Raw genomic sequence first — 5,806 nt, forward strand, 5'->3', positions numbered from 1 at the left:
GTGAATTTGAGCGCAGAAAGCGTTCATCAAGCTTGCTTTTAGGATGCTCCTGATGCTCTTTCTCTGTTGACCAGTCAATATTTAATTTAGCCACAGCTCTAGTCACCACCTCCAACAGCTCCTCAAACAAGACAGACTGTGGTGGCAAGTCCACAGACTCGTCTCGTTCGGCGCTCGCATCACCCCCGTCCTCAGAGGAAGACAACACGAGCGTCGAGCCCTCTCCCGGGGCGGAAGACACCATTTCAGAACGTGCTTCCGTCCCCTGAGAGTGAGCGCTAGATCTGGCAGGTGAAGAAGAAAAGGACGTGTCCATCTCCATTCTCTCTGTCAGATCCATCTGCGAACCCAACGATTTAAGGTGCCGCTCTGCCTCGGCAGAGGTGGGACCCGAACCGCGGGGAACGCTAGCGAGAGCACCCTCCTCAAAGAGTGCTCTCCAGGAGCAGAGCGTCCGCATCGAGAGTCCCTCGAGAGCTGACCGAGCGTGCTCCGCTCCCAAACAAGCAACGCACAAACTGTGTGTATCACCACCCGTGATGAAACTAGGGCAGGGAGGAACACACAGCCTGAAACGCTGCTTGTCAGACTCAAAACTCTTGCCAGACTTTGCCATTATAAGATTGCAACAGGACGTACAACAATAAATATGACGTGACACACATAGAGCGCTTACTGAACAACAGAAGCTGCCGCTGTTTCCACCGCACATGCTTTTATACTTCCTGGTCGCTACGACATCCCCGTCGGTGACATCACCCTGAATTCCATAGGACGGATTACACACATGTTTCAGAGTGTGGGAACACAGGGACATTCCCAAAGCGTTCTCTGACGCAGCGTGAGTTCCTGAAGGGGAAAAACACATATTGGTTAATGGAACCAAAGTCCCTTTAAGGGTATTCTATAGTCTTTGATGGAACATAGATACTGAATTCAGAATAAAACACTAGCACACTAGCGCTGTGGGTTAGTTAGTAGTCTATATTTCCAACTTAAGTACCTTATATAAAAACACAAATACAAATCTTAAGAAATGTTCTTATTTCTGAAAAAAAAAAATAAAATACTGGAAACGAGCCCTTGCAAATACAACTTGGTATTTTAGTATAGTTAGTATAGTTTATAATAGTTTGGTAGACAAACTTTACCTTTTACATGATTATGTAAAACTAATGGCAGAATAATGTGATGGGCCTTACTTGTTTAAAATAATTGTTTTAAGGAATTACAATGTGAGTTAAATGTTTACATTACCCATGATCTCACTCAAAATGTCTGTGTTATGATGGGTATTTAAATTCCTGCTACACAAATATTTTGAGAAATATTTGCCTCCATCTGCAATTTACAGAAAGCCAAGACTTCCACCACGCAGACCGACTCTGATTCAGGAAGGTCCTCCAAAACTATATCGTCTGCATACAGAGAGGAAATCTCTTGATGATAATGGGAAAGTAAGAAAATGGACTTATGGGGAAAAAGACGCCAGTAAACCAAACAAAATTGTTCTGCTAGTGGGAGAGACTGGCGCTGGTAAGACGACTCTCATCAACACAATGGTCAACTACTTACTCGGGGTGAAGTTTGAGGATGAAAAGTGGTATGAAATCACAGAAGAAGCAGCTGGAGATCAAGCAGAATCACAAACCTCTGAAATCACCATGTTTGAGGTCTTTTCTATGAAGAGTCCCATGTCTCTCACCATCATTGACACTCCAGGCTACGGAGACACTCGAGGACTGGACAAAGACCTGGAGGTTGCTGAGAATTTATCTGCACTGTTTCAAAGCAAATATGGGGTTTGTGAAGTTGATGCCATGTGCTTCGTTATTCAAGCATCTAAGAATCGTCTCTCAGACAGACAGCATTACATTATCAGTTCAATTCTGTCTTTGTTTGGAAAAGACATTGTGAACAACATTGTGTTTTTAATCACACACTCTGATGGTCTGCCACCCCAAAATGTCCTCTGCGGCATCAAAAAAGCTAGAATCCCCTGCAGACGAGACAAAAATGACCAGCCTGTTTATTTCTTGTTCAACAACAGGCAGACTGAAGAACGTCACACTAAAGAACGTCACATTCACGCTCAAAAAGACGCCTGGGAAGACAGTGTGAATGGCATGAAGTATTTCCTTCAATCTCTGAATGAACTGAGCAGAAGAAGTTTAGAGTTGACTTCAGATGTCTTGATGGAGCGCATTCAATTTGAAGCATCCATCTGCAACTTACAGCTGCGAGTTCAAGAGAAAGAGCTGAAAATAGTTGAAAAACGTCAGATTCAGGAGGCAATGATGTAAAACAAGAAAAAGATCGATGATTGTAAAAACTTCACCATTAAAGTAAAAAAGACAGTCAAACAGAAGGTTCCCATTGAGAGCAAGTCATGGAAGAACAGGAATGCGACGACCTGCACCATCTGTCAAGAAAACTGTCATGAGTTTGACTGCTGGTGGGTTTCTGATCCAAGCAAATGTGAAGTCATGAAAAAAGGCTACTGCACCGTGTGCACAGGGAAGTGTCATCACAGCAAACACGTCAAAGAAAACAAGAAATACGCCATCAGAATTTCGAACGTCATGATGGAGTTTGACTCTATAAAAAAAGAATATGAAAAAGCCCAAGAACAGTCCAAGATATATTCCATTATAATGGATCATCTTGACAAAGATCTGAAGGAGATTGAGGACCAAAAGTCAAATCTTCTGTCCGAAGCTTACCAGACCATCAAGCATCTGTCTCAGATCGCATTAAAACCAGACTCTGCCTTCACTCTTCAGCATCTCGACTTCTTCATCCCCAGAGTGAGGGAGACTGGGAAAGAAAACTGGGTCCGAGAGCTGGAGGAGATGAGGAGGAAAGCTGTAGCTGATGAAGCCAATAAAGATGCTCTGAGTTATCTTAAAGCTGGCCTGACAAAACTTTTCGTGACTGGGAAATGATTGAATCCAGTAGAGTGAACAAAGAAAAAAGCCTGCTGCTTACAATTACTGTCTATACACAGGTGTTTCTACAGAACGTCAGATTTCAGTTCATTTTTGTAATATGAAGGTCACATCAAAAATGTATACTTTTCTTAAAATATGAAATTGCACCATCACATTTTGAAACCTCACATTTTATATTATTGCATATAATGAGTTATATGTTTATATTGGTGTATACTGTGATACCTTCTTATGGCAATAAAAGAAAAAAAAGTGAAAAAGGTGTCCTTGAATTGGCCTGTTTACTCTCTCAGTGTGCTGTACTGTATGTGCACTGATCACAACTGACTGCACAACACCTTTAAATAAACAATCCATATACTGTCAAAACTGTTCCGTGTATTTTGTATTTCAGCAATATAACTGTTTTACTGAAGTATGACTAGCCCTACAAAACTACCCCTGATGGTGTTATGTTGCATCATTCATCTTTAATTTTAAGGCCACTCCCTTCCCCGTCATACGAGGCCTGAGGGAGAGATGGGTCGTTCTCAACACGCGTTCTTGTCTGTACTTGTGTTCTTGTGGACTTGTGAAACGTCATCAGTCGTTGCCCAAGTACTGCTCCAATTCAAAGTTCACATCTAGCCAAGTACAATTCAAATCCCCAGATGTGTTCTTGCTCCGCCCCTTTTACCGAGGATGCATCAAAAGGTGACTTGTGTGAACTTGAGGCAGCCAGATATCCCAGAATGCATTCTGCACCAACAAGCGAGTGTTAATGACAGAGGAGAAAACCTGCATAATTAAAAAAATATTACTGTTATTGTGTCACGAAATGTAGTTTTAAGAGTATTTCAGGCGAGAATGTAGTCGTTTAAAACTCAAATCTGTGGTTTATTTATAAAGATGGCGCCTATTTGAAAGTTTGCTTCACTGATTTCGGAGATGTGAGCTCCAAGCAATCAGCGGGCACTCCGTGCTCATGTATCCCGCCGAGAGCAGCCTTACCTCAGCTAGTCCTTCTGACATTTGCCACTGTCTCTCAGGCTCTGATGCCTCTGTTGTGGTTAAACATGAGATAAAATTCATTTTGGGTACATCTAACAGGTAATCTTTGGTCTCATTAATCTATTATTTGTTCCAGGTCATATCGTTTTGGCAGAGCACAAAGTTTCATAATGTTATATATTTACTTATCTTAATCATAGTAACTGTCATTGTTTTCTTTTGTCTTTATTTCCAATTACATAAGTATCTTATACTTTATACTTGCATAATGTCTTATATTGTTCATTAAAACTGACATTTAACAAAACAAAACAAAGTTGTGCTTTGTCATATTTAATTGTATTATACATACAGTAAAGATAATCAGAGTATTATGTGGAAATATTGCCTAAACCACATATTAATGTTTTATTATTATTTAATTTTTTTAAATGAAAACGAAAAGAGGGTTGCAGCCTATTTTGTTTTGTTAAGTATAGCCTACAGTAAAGAAAACGAAAAGAGGCAGTGATGTTTGGTATATTTTGTGTTATTGTAATGTGTGTAGGCTACGCCTTGCATGAACCACATGTGGCTATTAATAGCCTCTGTTTAAATGAAAATTAAAAGAGGCAGTGATATTATATATTTTTTTATTGTAATGTGTGTACGTGTTGCATGAACCACATTTTTTGTGGCTATTAATATGTTTAAATTAAAATAAAAAGAGGCAATGCTGTTTGCTATCACATTTTATTTCATTACATTTAATTTTATTTATTCAGTTTTTAAAGTGGTGTTTCACCTAAATGAATTGTTAGAGGCATTTCACAATACTTTATACTTTATAATTATTGCATTTTAATATTTTTTTGCATAAAATAATATCTTATATCTATCTTAAACCAAGCATTTTGTCATGTGCCTGAGGCACTTGAATGAGTTTGTGCATAGTGCCTACTCTATGATATTTAGCAATTATGTAAGCATTTATTTGTGTTCCTTTCTTGTGAAAAATATTTTTCTGAAAACAAAAAGCAAGATCTTTTATAAAAAAAAAAAAAACAGAATTTAAAGTTATGTCCCTCAGTCTGATCTCAACCCCGTCACACTAACAATTGTATGCCCATAATAATTTAGACTTCACCCATATGTGACATAATTTACCAGAAATTACATAATTCAGGTCTCTTTAATAGGGCTGCAGAAAATGGTCGGTAGTATCATACTTTTTAATCATATTGTTGAGATGTATTATAGTCAGGGAGGGTAATGTCAAGCTTAAAAATTCAAGTCCGTCACATAAAATTAAAATGTCAAATGATTATTTTTCAACATTTAATTTTAATCAATAAGAATATACAATGTACTCATTTTATTGCTGCCATATATGGTCTTCTCTCCTACACTACACGAGGAGCAGTCGCCATTTTGAGTAAAAAACCACAACCCTGTCACACTCAATCCTGTCACAAATACATATATATATATATATATATTCTCACTGTTACGGGGATGTAAACTTGCGACAGGGTTGAGTATCTACTTTTTATTTATTTTACTTTGTATTTATTAATAATTTTAATTCAATTAAAATCATGACAACTAATATTTTTGTTATAAATATAATTTTTGATGTAATATGTCCACTTACATTTTGCTGGAAAGTTTCATACATCAGAAATTGCACCCACATTTGCAGGAGAAAGACAATGTTGGCCATGCAGATTTGTTGACCCAGAGAGCAGGGAACAATATGAAATATAAATCAATAAATAAAAAAAGAAAAAAAGAAAGAAATAAAATTGAAGGCAATGCATCCCTTCAAATGTGTTACAGTCTTCAAACCCGTCACACCTTGTCACATTAATATAAAAAAAAAATAA

The 5,806-nt window shown here is 38.1% G+C and overlaps 1 pseudogene; it reads left to right on the forward strand.

The window, feature by feature from the left end:
- The window catches only part of LOC107681762 (uncharacterized), a 20,013-nt pseudogene extending 17,045 nt beyond the window's left edge, over positions 1 to 2,968 (forward strand).
- The last annotated feature ends 2,838 nt before the right edge of the window (positions 2,969 to 5,806 follow it).

The sequence above is a fragment of the Sinocyclocheilus anshuiensis genome, unplaced genomic scaffold, assembly GCF_001515605.1.
Source record: "Sinocyclocheilus anshuiensis isolate Anshui unplaced genomic scaffold, SAMN03320099.WGS_v1.1 scaffold2119, whole genome shotgun sequence".
Classification (NCBI taxonomy): domain Eukaryota; kingdom Metazoa; phylum Chordata; class Actinopteri; order Cypriniformes; family Cyprinidae; genus Sinocyclocheilus; species Sinocyclocheilus anshuiensis.